The sequence below is a fragment of the Atractosteus spatula genome, assembly GCF_055471065.1.
Source record: "Atractosteus spatula isolate fAtrSpa1 chromosome 17 unlocalized genomic scaffold, fAtrSpa1.hap1 SUPER_17_unloc_3, whole genome shotgun sequence".
Lineage (NCBI taxonomy): Eukaryota > Metazoa > Chordata > Actinopteri > Semionotiformes > Lepisosteidae > Atractosteus > Atractosteus spatula.
The window spans coordinates 15,341-30,786 of NW_028296635.1; the positions used below are offsets into that span (position 1 = coordinate 15,341).

Here is a 15,446-nt window from a genome sequence, read left to right on the forward strand (position 1 = left end):
ACGCTGTAAGGGTCTCCAAAAAAGACGCTTTTTTACCACTCTGTGCTGGATGTTGGGTCCCAAGGGAACTTCTGGACGAGTGAGAATTTTCTGCTATCAAAATTTGGTTTCGGAGACTTTTGGCAGCCTACAGATGCAGCCATTCAAAATGCACGGGCGATACCGCATTATTTTGCGGTACGCTGTACGCAGTCTACCGCAACCTACCGGTAAATACCGCGAGTTACCGTAAATTCTCCTATAATACGACAAGCAAAATAATAGTATCCGGAATTTCCGCAAGGTGGAGCTAATAAAGCTCAACCTCTCATGTTTGAGCTGTGGCCATCAAAGTCTTTAACGAAGATATTACTAATAGTATTAATAATGAATGACCTTGGACAAGCTGTAAGTGTAAACTCAAAATATTGCCCTGGTCAACATTCTTTCTTTCATCGACCGTCTTTGTAAAAGTAACACTACAGCATTTCGCAATCACGCATTTGTTTCCAATCATGCAAAGTACAGTAATTTTTGAGAATCGATTCACCATGCCTTTCACATGCTCATAAAAGAGATTGATTTAGGAACATAAACATATTACCGTATGAAAACTGTACTGTATACAGTATGTATATGTATATTTAATGTCTTAACTGTGCCCGTTTAAGTATTGAATATTCATATCTAATTTTACCACTGAAGGGAAATCTTAGGAGCTGAGCATAAAAAGAATAGGAGCATACTGCAACGCGTGTGAAGGCCATAAACGATATTAATTTTGGAACATAAACATACAGTATATGGCTGGTCTTGGTACTTTAAAGAAAACATACACGAAACATGGTTTCATTATGACCAGAATCGGTCTTGAGATATTTTTAACTTGATTTACAGTATTTGAGAGGTATGTCTTAACACCGATACTACAGTGCTTAAGTACTGCTCACGTATATGTTTCTAGGTTTATATTATGCATTTCATACGGTCAAATTACTTTTGAGCAACTAATAAGAAGCGCGAAACGGTATGCGTTTTAGTTTCGTTTTTGTGCTGGGACCCGTGGATTGATTAGAGATATCAAGTACATACAAGTCATTTTTTAAATGTTGTAGTTCGTCTTGAAAAAATGTTACGAGTACATCATCTATCAACAATTACACAGGTTCTGTTTCCATATTGCGGATTTTGGTTACGTAATATTATTTTCTAGATTTCACGTTGTGAATATATGATTTGGGCAAACAGAGCCGCAAAGAAGTACATTATGGGTTGTTGTTGTTTTTTTTTGCAGTTTTATCTAGAACAAGCGATGCTTAAACCTTTGTCTGATTCTTGTGAAACTATCCACACGGCAGTTACAGTACCTAGGAGTTGACTTCAGTGATGTCACTGATGGGATGTTTCTAAAAATCCATCCTCTGTAAAACGTCTTCTCTAGTTGTCCTGCATATGTTTTCGCTAATGAAGCTGTGTGTTCTGAGCCTGGATCTCTACATTTCTGTATGAACCAGCTTAGAGGGCTAAAGACAGCTTGTGTTTAAATTGAGTGTAAGGCAATTTATGCTTCTAAAGTCATGGTCAGCATTTATTATTGTACTGTGCTGTAAACTTGTTCTGTGCCTAGTCACATTATTTTATAGCGTTTTTATAGTGTTATCAAATCCGGTGGCGCTGTGTGTTAGTTTCCTGACTCCCATGTCACATGGTCTGTGATTGAAACCTGTGAAACCGGTTTAATTCGTCACAGCCAGCACTCCGGCAGAGAGGGGGTTGTACTCGTAAAGTAGAAGCAGGCGAGATTTCCAGCGAAAGACACCTCCCCCCCACCCTCATATGATTCAAATTGTATTACAGCATTGTAATTACACATTGTAATTGTATTACACATTGTACACATGCTTAAAAGAGAAGAGAGAAAACGCAAGCCTTCTTCAGGTGTGAGGGTCTTCTGCTCAGAATGAAACGCTAAAATGTAATGTAGGCTCTGAATGGGTTCAATTATGATTTGGGCTTGATTAAGGTCGCTGCCTTTCATCTAAAACCCTACTTGAATCCTTCTAAACTAAAAATCAGTGTTAGTGAGTTAAATAAAGAGGTATCCAGGTAACAGTGAAACGGGCGGACAGTCTGGGGAGATCGCCCGTTTTCCATGTAAATAGTTCCCTGGTTCCGCACCCCTTGGTGTTTCTCTCGCTCTCTCTCGGGTCACCTGATCATTAGCTCGAAAGATTTCAGTGCTTTGTGTATATTCTAATGGTAGTGGGGCCAGGGTGTGTGGGAACAGGTTTGGTTGAAATTGCATTGGAGATCTATGTTCTTCACACCTGAAACATTTTCTCTGAAAGCATTTTCTTCGCAGTTTAACCGATCTTGTTACAGCATGTTACAGTTTACTATTATTAACCATATTAATTTTAAGTGCTTAATGCCATTTTTTGACCAGGCACGAATATTCTTAAGTCCATATCTTCGCAAGGGAATCAGTGCGAATTGCAAAACTAATTAAATTAAAACTACTAACTACTAACTAATACTAATTAAAACAAACCAGAAACGTGTTGTTCTGTCTAATGACATTACAAGTGGAAAGATTACAGATTTTAATCGTCTTTAATTTTGTTACGTTATACATTTTAGAAACGTTTCATCCATACAAACACCACAAAACTATTTTCGATTGTATTTCTGAATAGTATGTTACACTTAGTTCACTGTTTTAAATACATCTAATTAAGAAAGTTAGGTGTTAGCATAAACTATTAGCAATCAATAATATTAAATTTAGCACTGTAATAAGCTGTTGCACTTTCCCCCGCATCTTGTAAAAATATATTTTCATTGTTCAAATATACATTAAGTCTGACTATCATATAATAAGTTAAATACAAAACTAAAGAAAAAATAGGGTTAAATATAATTCAAAATATTTTGCTAACAATGTTAACTGTTTATGAATAATAAAATGTATTAACTAAGGAGTAGGATGGCACAGTTGTTAGTATGTTTTTTGTTTTGTTTCTTTTTCATAAATACAACAGTAGTACCTGATGTCTCAGTGGCTTTCAAAATTAAATTATGCATGCAAACCTGTGAACTAGAAAGATAACTAAGATATCCATCCATTTATAATGGTGGCGAAGTGGTTAGCATTGCTATCTTGCAGCACTGGGGTCCTAGGTTCAATTCCTGCCATCCTGTGTGTGTGGGGTTTACATGTTCTCTCTGGGTTACATGGTTTTTCTCCATATGTGTGATATGACTCCCTCTCGCACTCCAAAAGATACTGGTAAGTTAATTGGTTTATGGGAAAACTGGCCCTGGTGTGTGTGTGTGTTTGTGTCTGTCTGTCCTGTGATGGACTGGCGCTACGTCCAGGGTGTATTCTGCCTTGTGTCCGTTGCTTACTAGGATAGGCTCCAAATCCTCTGTACTGTATAAAGAGATTAGAAATGGATGGAAGTAAAGGCACTGTGTGGATGGAACTATACACAGTGTTAGAAACCCACGATGAAATGGCAGCATCTCACTGAGAATAAAATATTTTATAGTGCTGGCTTAAGGAAACAGCCTTTCCACCTCTCTTGCACATCAGTATCCATACCTAGTTATTTAAACAAATTGCCTCTAATTATAAACATCTTAATATGCTGGCTCTGTGGATCCGCATCAGCTATGTTTGCCCATTCCTTCAATTCATGTGCATCCAACACACAGTTCAATGCCAGCAACTACACATAATCTAAAATACAATCCTTATTTCAGTATCTATGTAAACATATAGTCTGTTAACTTCATCTTCATCAAAAGTATGCCTAACCCCAATAGGAAGTGTTCTTGTTATAAGTGTATTCCTCAGCTTTCCCCAAATTATCTTCTTCTTGCCAACATCTCTAGTCTTTTATCCTGCAATAACTCAGCCAACACTTAAATCTCCAAAAGCTGCTTGTGTTAATTTCTTTAAATCACAAATATCATGTGTAAATACTGGCCATGTAATACTCTGCATTGTGGAATAATAGTTTATTTTAAAGTGAACTAGAGAAATCAAGAAAGGCTTTTTTTCTAGAATCAATAAATGCACATCCTGTTCACTGGGGAAATTAAATCCACACTGAGCAATCTTCAATATGTTCAGAATATGACAGCAAGAATCCTATCAGGGATGCATTACACCTGTTTTCAAGTCCTTGCACTGGTTACCTATCAGATTTCGAGTCAACTTCAAAATCCTTATCCTCCTTATATACTGTCCTACAACTGTTATTATTGATCACCGAATTATTGTACTTGACATGACTTCATTCATCCTTTCCTGAACGTCTATGACAAGCAGAGAGAGTGCTGTTTCTGGTGCGATCTTTTGCAGCTGACATTTCACTGTTTTAAACGAACAAGAAATTAGATTGCTCATAAATCAGTTATTCTATATAAACACAGCGTAATTGCCCTCCGAAAATCCTCTTTTTCTTGTTCGTTTTAGAGACCTTGATCGAAACTGATTTTAGATGTCAGAAAGGATTTATTTTCTCTGTATTTCCTACATTGCTTTGTCGAGATTTTAACTTTATATCTAACTTTATATCTAGGCTCAGATTTCAACTATAAATCGTACAGTAATTAATAGCAGTAAATACTGATGTTTTGCGCCTTCTTACCACAAAAATATATGTTTTGTAGTTGGGATTAACTTTATTTCGTACGCGTAGCTACTCCGATTCGGACACCGAACAGTTAAAGATGGCGGCAAATCAGACACCCAGAGGTGGGGGGGGGGGGCGTCTTCTCGCCTCCATAACTAAAATGCCAAATAGGAGTGGCTTAAGCGACATACACAGTCGTGTAACTGACAGTTTGAGGTAGCCTATCGTGTAAATTTCACTTTGTTGCTGATAGGTTAAGCTTTCGAAACTCTGCCCCAAAGTCATGTGACTGATTTTTCGCCCTGTTTCATTGGTTAAACGCAATGATCACAAGCACCACCATGGTAACTGGGATGTGTAGTTTTTAATTCCGTTTGAATTATAACTGTACGTACTGTCTTCATATTTGGCCAGGGCTTTAAAGAGAAGGCGCGCCAAAAAATGTCGGTGCCGTCGTCTCCGCTTTAAAGGTACCCCCGTGCTGGAAGAATTTGACCTCGGAACGTTTGCCCAGCGTAGGTATAGTGGACATAAAAACAAGAGTTCGCTGGCATTATATCCTAGAAGACACAGACCGGCACCAGACCGGTAAATGCTTGATGAACTAGGGATTGGACAGTTTCCAAGTGCTTGTACAATCGATGGAAATGTTCAAATAAATGTGCAAAAGAAATAAACAAAATAATCATTTATTTCTTTATCATATTGGCTAGCTAATGTCCTCTCTTTGCTAGTTAGTGGCTGTGTTTCTGCGTTGGGAAGCAACGGGTGACTGTTCTCAGGCGGAAGATGTAAACAGCTTAATTTTCGTGTTAAATCATTTTTAAAAATTAAAATTCATTCTATACAGCAATCACATATTTGGGTACCGTTTCATAAAACTTTCATGCTTAAAATGTTTAGGGAGAAATGGAAGACTGGTGTGTATTTTTTCTTTAAACTATCAAGACCAGCCATACACAGTACAGTTTATGTACATACAGTAATGTTTATGTTCCTAAATTAATATCGTTTATGACCTTCAGATGCGTTATGCTCCTCTTCTTTTTATGCTCAGCTACTAAAATTTCCCTTTAGTGGTAAAATTCCATATAAATATTCAAAACTAAGCGGATTGAAATGTGCACAGTAAAGACATTAAATGATTAAATCTTTTCACTACCAACCAATGCACCACGAGTGCCCCTGTCGGTCATTTTGGCCAGCCAATCACTTACCGCGGTGCCCTACGATGCCCTGCGGGTTGGTTACTGTACCACGGGTTTTTACCGCTCATTTTGAATGGCTGCCTCTGTAGGTTGTCTCTCGCAGTGTTCAGGAATTGCATTCCGAAACTGAGTCAGATCAAAAGTTGTAAGAAAAGCACCTATGGTGTCGGTTCTAACAGCTTTATTGATTCGATGTTAAAGGCCGGAAATGGGGCACAAGACACGCGACCGCAAAAAGCGTCACCATCTGCTTCCAGCTGCAAAATGCCGTTTGCGGACGCTGAAGCATTTGAACTTGAACTTTATTGCCATATGTAACCGGTACTGGTACAATGGAATTCTTACTTACAGAAGGTCTCTCGATTGTAAAACAAGTGTAAAAAACAAGACAAAGTGCAAACAGTGCATCAAGACAATGTACAAACAAACAATAGACAATGTGCAAGTAAACATGTAGACATTTCTTTCCAAGGCAGCGGGTACAAGCGATCTCGCGTTTTAAAACCACCAGGAAAAGCAGAAAGGCACTTTTCCTTGCTTGCGCCGGCACACGACGACGTGAGGAGGACACCGTAGTCGGCGGGATTCGAACCTGCGCGGGGAGACCCCAATGGATTTCTAGTCCATCGCCTTAAACATTCGGCCACAACTACAGCGAGCGCCGCCGTTGTTGCGTTCTTGCTACAATCTCACATGGATCGCGAGGCGGCGGCGGAAACCTTTTTCAAAGTCGATCTCCATTAAAAAAAAAACCTTTCCAAAATACAAGCCTTGCAGACAGACACGCCTCAGAGGAATTAAGGGTTGCTTCATGTGGGAATGATATAGTCTCCCCGTCCGGACAGGAAAATGGCACTTTGTTAGACCCAAAAAAAAATCAACAACAGACAAATGTCTACAAGCATTTTAGAAGCCGCACTTGAAATAGCTCTTACATTCGTGTTAGACGCAGGAATCGCCTTTTTATTGACCCTCTTACGAACGCCATGGAAAGCAAAACAAAGCAAAGCAGAGCAGAGCAGAACAAAACGAACAAAATAAAACCCTCACGTCCTGCACTTGAATATAATGCCGTTACGTGCCGAAGCGGTATTGGACGTCATCCTCGCACTGCAACCCGGGGCGTACGGTATATGGGAACGAGCACACGTCACGAATCGTCTCTAATCACTCCCTGCACTGTAAGGCGCCTTGAAGCGTGCACCCTCAACATTCATCTTTGTGCATCTGTGAAAGGTAAACTCTTGAGCAAACTCTGAACCAGACGCTCAAACTCCAGCTAGGATTAGGGGTAGCATTCCCACGCTACTTGAACACTTTGTTTACGCTCAGTTCTGGATTTTGGGAACTTTAGGACGAGTGGGACTTTTCTCCTATCTGTCAATTCGTTTTGTTTTGGAGACTCTTGGCTGTCTGTGTTGTACAGTGCAGCGTGAAGAAAACGTTTTCGAAAACTGTGCCGGCTCAAAAGTTGTAAGAAATCCTCTCCAGCTCTTTTAAGTCTCTTCAGTTTTGTCATTTAAAGTGAAACTAGATGTATAACTGGAGCCTCACTTATGCAAATGGTGAGGCTCCAGTTCGACATCTAGTTTCACTTTATATGACAGAAGTACGTCAGACTGCGCTGGACTGGGGGATCACTTCCGGTTATTTTTACCATCTTAAACATTTGAAATCCTCCCCTAGGCAATTGTGACACTTCATCTTGGCTCCACCTAGGACACTCTTCAATCTTCCATCACTTCTCTCTTCTCCCGCAACACTCTCGTCTGTCGGCAGTATGTGGCGTCTTTGCAAAACCACCGATCTCACCACAGTAACGGGTTTTGGCAAGAGCGGAGGAGACTGCCTGGCCCGAACGGGGATCGAACCCGCGACCTTGGCGTTATTAGCACCACGCTCTAACCAACTGAGCTAACAGGCCTCGTGCCCGCTGTCTTCGCTGTGCTGCAAAAAATGGAATTCAGAGAAATTTCTTTTGTCCTTCTTTGAATAGAAAGCCCTGCGATTCAGTGTACGGGCTTTCTCGTGCTGTTTAATGGTTCTTGTATCCCAAATCCTACACTGGCCTGAAGTGCCCCCCCATTTCACAGCATTTTTCAGCTGATTTCAAATGTACCTAAAGGAGAAGCATTATTGAAGACCATCAATTACCAAGAGCTTTTGTCAAAGGTTTTGGTGGTCACTTTTAATGACCACAGAGAGCTATGACCTCGGATTTACATCTCATCCAAAAGACGGCGCCTTTTTACCACACAGCGTCTCCGTCACTATACTGGGGCATTGGGACCCGCACAGACCTCAGGGTGAGTGCCCCACCGCTGGCTCCATTAACACCGCTTCCAGCTGTAAGCTTTGCTTTTCCCTGTAGGTCACCCTCATCCGGGTACTGACCTGGCTCACAGCTTCTAAGCTTCAGAGGGTTTTCAGTTGCGAGTTGAAAGGGGATGCAAGTGATGGAGCCGCTCGCTGCAAAAGCCACTGCATTGGCCGGGAATCGAACCCGGGCCTCCCGCGTGGCAGGCGAGAATTCTACCACTGAACCACCAATGCACGCTGTAAGGGTCTCCAAAAAAGACGCTTTTTTACCACTCTGTGCTGGATGTTGGGTCCCAAGGGAACTTCTGGACGAGTGAGAATTTTCTGCTATCAAAATTTGGTTTCGGAGACTTTTGGCAGCCTACAGATGCAGCCATTCAAAATGCACGGGCGATACCGCATTATTTTGCGGTACGCTGTACGCAGTCTACCGCAACCTACCGGTAAATACCGCGAGTTACCGTAAATTCTCCTATAATACGACAAGCAAAATAATAGTATCCGGAATTTCCGCAAGGTGGAGCTAATAAAGCTCAACCTCTCATGTTTGAGCTGTGGCCATCAAAGTCTTTAACGAAGATATTACTAATAGTATTAATAATGAATGACCTTGGACAAGCTGTAAGTGTAAACTCAAAATATTGCCCTGGTCAACATTCTTTCTTTCATCGACCGTCTTTGTAAAAGTAACACTACAGCATTTCGCAATCACGCATTTGTTTCCAATCATGCAAAGTACAGTAATTTTTGAGAATCGATTCACCATGCCTTTCACATGCTCATAAAAGAGATTGATTTAGGAACATAAACATATTACCGTATGAAAACTGTACTGTATACAGTATGTATATGTATATTTAATGTCTTAACTGTGCCCGTTTAAGTATTGAATATTCATATCTAATTTTACCACTGAAGGGAAATCTTAGGAGCTGAGCATAAAAAGAATAGGAGCATACTGCAACGCGTGTGAAGGCCATAAACGATATTAATTTTGGAACATAAACATACAGTATATGGCTGGTCTTGGTACTTTAAAGAAAACATACACGAAACATGGTTTCATTATGACCAGAATCGGTCTTGAGATATTTTTAACTTGATTTTCAGTATTTGAGAGGTATGTCTTAACACCGATACTACAGTGCTTAAGTACTGCTCACGTATATGTTTCTAGGTTTATATTATGCATTTCATACGGTCAAATTACTTTTGAGCAACTAATAAGAAGCGCGAAACGGTATGCGTTTTAGTTTCGTTTTTGTGCTGGGACCCGTGGATTGATTAGAGATATCAAGTACATACAAGTCATTTTTTAAATGTTGTAGTTCGTCTTGAAAAAATGTTACGAGTACATCATCTATCAACAATTACACAGGTTCTGTTTCCATATTGCGGATTTTGGTTACGTAATATTATTTTCTAGATTTCACGTTGTGAATATATGATTTGGGCAAACAGAGCCGCAAAGAAGTACATTATGGGTTGTTGTTGTTTTTTTTTGCAGTTTTATCTAGAACAAGCGATGCTTAAACCTTTGTCTGATTCTTGTGAAACTATCCACACGGCAGTTACAGTACCTAGGAGTTGACTTCAGTGATGTCACTGATGGGATGTTTCTAAAAATCCATCCTCTGTAAAACGTCTTCTCTAGTTGTCCTGCATATGTTTTCGCTAATGAAGCTGTGTGTTCTGAGCCTGGATCTCTACATTTCTGTATGAACCAGCTTAGAGGGCTAAAGACAGCTTGTGTTTAAATTGAGTGTAAGGCAATTTATGCTTCTAAAGTCATGGTCAGCATTTATTATTGTACTGTGCTGTAAACTTGTTCTGTGCCTAGTCACATTATTTTATAGCGTTTTTATAGTGTTATCAAATCCGGTGGCGCTGTGTGTTAGTTTCCTGACTCCCATGTCACATGGTCTGTGATTGAAACCTGTGAAACCGGTTTAATTCGTCACAGCCAGCACTCCGGCAGAGAGGGGGTTGTACTCGTAAAGTAGAAGCAGGTGAGATTTCCAGCGAAAGACACCTCCCCCCCACCCTCATACGATTCAAATTGTATTACAGCATTGTAATTACACATTGTAATTGTATTACACATTGTACACATGCTTAAAAGAGAAGAGAGAAAACGCAAGCCTTCTTCAGGTGTGAGGGTCTTCTGCTCAGAATGAAACGCTAAAATGTAATGTAGGCTCTGAATGGGTTCAATTATGATTTGGGCTTGATTAAGGTCGCTGCCTTTCATCTAAAACCCTACTTGAATCCTTCTAAACTAAAAATCAGTGTTAGTGAGTTCTAAATAAAGAGGTATCCAGGTAACAGTGAAACGGGCGGACAGTCTGGGGAGATCGCCCGTTTTCCTTGTAAATAGTTCCCTGGTTCCGCACCCCTTGGTGTTTCTCTCGCTCTCTCTCGGGTCACCTGATCATTAGCTCGAAAGATTTCAGTGCTTTGTGTATATTCTAATGGTAGTGGGGCCAGGGTGTGTGGGAACAGGTTTGGTTGAAATTGCATTGGAGATCTATGTTCTTCACACCTGAAACATTTTCTCTGAAAGCATTTTCTTCGCAGTTTAACCGATCTTGTTACAGCATGTTACAGTTTACTATTATTAACCATATTAATTTTAAGTGCTTAATGCCATTTTTTGACCAGGCACGAATATTCTTAAGTCCATATCTTCGCAAGGGAATCAGTGCGAATTGCAAAACTAATTAAATTAAAACTACTAACTACTAACTAATACTAATTAAAACAAACCAGAAACGTGTTGTTCTGTCTAATGACATTACAAGTGGAAAGATTACAGATTTTAATCGTCTTTAATTTTGTTACGTTATACATTTTAGAAACGTTTCATCCATACAAACACCACAAAACTATTTTCGATTGTATTTCTGAATAGTATGTTACACTTAGTTCACTGTTTTAAATACATCTAATTAAGAAAGTTAGGTGTTAGCATAAACTATTAGCAATCAATAATATTAAATTTAGCACTGTAATAAGCTGTTGCACTTTCCCCCGCATCTTGTAAAAATATATTTTCATTGTTCAAATATACATTAAGTCTGACTATCATATAATAAGTTAAATACAAAACTAAAGAAAAAATAGGGTTAAATATAATTCAAAATATTTTGCTAACAATGTTAACTGTTTATGAATAATAAAATGTATTAACTAAGGAGTAGGATGGCACAGTTGTTAGTATGTTTTTTGTTTTGTTTCTTTTTCATAAATACAACAGTAGTACCTGATGTCTCAGTGGCTTTCAAAATTAAATTATGCATGCAAACCTGTGAACTAGAAAGATAACTAAGCTATCCATCCATTTATAATGGTGGCGAAGTGGTTAGCATTGCTATCTTGCAGCACTGGGGTCCTAGGTTCAATTCCTGCCATCCTGTGTGTGTGGGGTTTACATGTTCTCTCTGGGTTACATGGTTTTTCTCCATATGTGTGATATGACTCCCTCTCGCACTCCAAAAGATACTGGTAAGTTAATTGGTTTATGGGAAAACTGGCCCTGGTGTGTGTGTGTGTTTGTGTCTGTCTGTCCTGTGATGGACTGGCGCTACGTCCAGGGTGTATTCTGCCTTGTGTCCGTTGCTTACTGGGATAGGCTCCAAATCCTCTGTACTGGATAAAGAGATTAGAAATGGATGGAAGTAAAGGCACTGTGTGGATGGAACTATACACAGTGTTAGAAACCCACGATGAAATGGCAGCATCTCACTGAGAATAAAATATTTTATAGTGCTGGCTTAAGGAAACAGCCTTTCCACCTCTCTTGCACATCAGTATCCATACCTAGTTATTTAAACAAATTGCCTCTAATTATAAACATCTTAATATGCTGGCTCTGTGGATCCGCATCAGCTATGTTTGCCCATTCCTTCAATTCATGTGCATCCAACACACAGTTCAATGCCAGCAACTACACATAATCTAAAATACAATCCTTATTTCAGTATCTATGTAAACATGAAGTCTGTTAACTTCATCTTCATCAAAAGTATGCCTAACCCCAATAGGAAGTGTTCTTGTTATAAGTGTATTCCTCAGCTTTCCCCAAATTATCTTCTTCTTGCCAACATCTCTAGTCTTTTATCCTGCAATAACTCAGCCAACACTTAAATCTCCAAAAGCTGCTTGTGTTAATTTCTTTAAATCACAAATATCATGTGTAAATACTGGCCATGTAATACTCTGCATTGTGGAATAATAGTTTATTTTAAAGTGAACTAGAGAAATCAAGAAAGGCTTTTTTTCTAGAATCAATAAATGCACATCCTGTTCACTGGGGAAATTAAATCCACACTGAGCAATCTTCAATATGTTCAGAATATGACAGCAAGAATCCTATCAGGGATGCATTACACCTGTTTTCAAGTCCTTGCACTGGTTACCTATCAGATTTCGAGTCAACTTCAAAATCCTTATCCTCCTTATATACTGTCCTACAACTGTTATTATTGATCACCGAATTATTGTACTTGACATGACTTCATTCAGCCTTTCCTGAACGTCTATGACAAGCAGAGAGAGTGCTGTTTCTGGTGCGATCTTTTGCAGCTGACATTTCACTGTTTTAAACGAACAAGAAATTAGATTGCTCATAAATCAGTTATTCTATATAAACACAGCGTAATTGCCCTCCGAAAATCCTCTTTTTCTTGTTCGTTTTAGAGACCTTGATCGAAACTGATTTTAGATGTCAGAAAGGATTTATTTTCTCTGTATTTCCTACATTGCTTTGTCGAGATTTTAACTTTATATCTAGGCTCAGATTTCAACTATAAATCGTACAGTAATTAATAGCAGTAAATACTGATGTTTTGCGCCTTCTTACCACAAAAATATATGTTTTGTAGTTGGGATTAACTTTATTTCGTACGCGTAGCTACTCCGTTTCGGACACCGAACAGTTAAAGATGGCGGCAAATCAGACACCCAGAGGTGGGGGGGGGGGCGTCTTCTCGCCTCCATAACTAAAATGCCAAATAGGAGTGGCTTAAGCGACATACACAGTCGTGTAACTGACAGTTTGAGGTAGCCTATCGTGTAAATTTCACTTTGTTGCTGATAGGTTAAGCTTTCGAAACTCTGCCCCAAAGTCATGTGACTGATTTTTCGCCCTGTTTCATTGGTTAAACGCAATGATCACAAGCACCACCATGGTAACTGGGATGTGTAGTTTTTAATTCCGTTTGAATTATAACTGTACGTACTGTCTTCATATTTGGCCAGGGCTTTAAAGAGAAGGCGCGCCAAAAAATGTCGGTGCCGTCGTCTCCGCTTTAAAGGTACCCCCGTGCTGGAAGAATTTGACCTCGGAACGTTTGCCCAGCGTAGGTATAGTGGACATAAAAACAAGAGTTCGCTGGCATTATATCCTAGAAGACACAGACCGGCACCAGACCGGTAAATGCTTGATGAACTAGGGATTGGACAGTTTCCAAGTGCTTGTACAATCGATGGAAATGTTCAAATAAATGTGCAAAAGAAATAAACAAAATAATCATTTATTTCTTTATCATATTGGCTAGCTAATGTCCTCTCTTTGCTAGTTAGTGGCTGTGTTTCTGCGTTGGGAAGCAACGGGTGACTGTTCTCAGGCGGAAGATGTAAACAGCTTAATTTTCGTGTTAAATCATTTTTAAAAATTAAAATTCATTCTATACAGCAATCACATATTTGGGTACTGTTTCATAAAACTTTCATGCTTAAAATGTTTAGGGAGAAATGGAAGACTGGTGTGTATTTTTTCTTTAAACTATCAAGACCAGCCATACACAGTACAGTTTATGTACATACAGTAATGTTTATGTTCCTAAATTAATATCGTTTATGACCTTCAGATGCGTTATGCTCCTCTTCTTTTTATGCTCAGCTACTAAAATTTCCCTTTAGTGGTAAAATTCCATATAAATATTCAAAACTAAGCGGATTGAAATGTGCACAGTAAAGACATTAAATGATTAAATCTTTTCACTACCAACCAATGCACCACGAGTGCCCCTGTCGGTCATTTTGGCCAGCCAATCACTTACCGCGGTGCCCTACGATGCCCTGCGGGTTGGTTACTGTACCACAGGTTTTTACCGCTCATTTTGAATGGCTGCATCTGTAGGTTGTCTCTCGCAGTGTTCAGGAATTGCATTCCGAAACTGAGTCAGATCAAAAGTTGTAAGAAAAGCACCTATGGTGTCGGTTCTAACAGCTTTATTGATTCGATGTTAAAGGCCGGAAATGGGGCACAAGACACGCGACCGCAAAAAGCGTCACCATCTGCTTCCAGCTGCAAAATGCCGTTTGCGGACGCTGAAGCATTTGAACTTGAACTTTATTGCCATATGTAACCGGTACTGGTACAATGGAATTCTTACTTACAGAAGGTCTCTCGATTGTAAAACAAGTGTAAAAAACAAGACAAAGTGCAAACAGTGCATCAAGACAATGTACAAACAAACAATAGACAATGTGCAAGTAAACATGTAGACATTTCTTTCCAAGGCAGCGGGTACAAGCGATCTCGCGTTTTAAAACCACCAGGAAAAGCAGAAAGGCACTTTTCCTTGCTTGCGCCGGCACACGACGACGTGAGGAGGACACCGTAGTCGGCGGGATTCGAACCTGCGCGGGGAGACCCCAATGGATTTCTAGTCCATCGCCTTAAACATTCGGCCACAACTACAGCGAGCGCCGCCGTTGTTGCGTTCTTGCTACAATCTCACATGGATCGCGAGGCGGCGGCGGAAACCTTTTTCAAAGTCGATCTCCATTAAAAAAAAAACCTTTCCAAAATACAAGCCTTGCAGACAGACACGCCTCAGAGGAATTAAGGGTTGCTTCATGTGGGAATGATATAGTCTCCCCGTCCGGACAGGAAAATGGCACTTTGTTAGACCCAAAAAAACAATCAACAACAGACAAATGTCTACAAGCATTTTAGAAGCCGCACTTGAAATAGCTCTTACATTCGTGTTAGACGCAGGAATCGCCTTTTTATTGACCCTCTTACGAACGCCATGGAAAGCAAAACAAAGCAAAGCAGAGCAGAGCAGAACAAAACGAACAAAATAAAACCCTCACGTCCTGCACTTGAATATAATGCCGTTACGTGCCGAAGCGGTATTGGACGTCATCCTCGCACTGCAACCCGGGGCGTACGGTATATGGGAACGAGCACACGTCACGAATCGTCTCTAATCACTCCCTGCACTGTAAGGCGCCTTGAAGCGTGCACCCTCAACATTCATCTTTGCGCATCTGTGAAAGGTAAACT

General features: G+C 39.9%; 2 non-coding genes across 2 annotated transcripts; both read right to left on the bottom strand.

The window, feature by feature from the left end:
• Positions 1–7,680: 7,680 nt before the first annotated feature.
• On the bottom strand, positions 7,681–7,754 carry trnai-aau (transfer RNA isoleucine (anticodon AAU)). Its single transcript has one exon. It is a non-coding gene; the product is annotated as a tRNA-Ile (tRNA).
• A 558-nt stretch (positions 7,755–8,312) lies between these two features.
• trnag-gcc (transfer RNA glycine (anticodon GCC)) lies at positions 8,313–8,383 on the bottom strand. Its single transcript has one exon. It is a non-coding gene; the product is annotated as a tRNA-Gly (tRNA).
• Between the last annotated feature and the right edge of the window lie 7,063 nt (positions 8,384–15,446).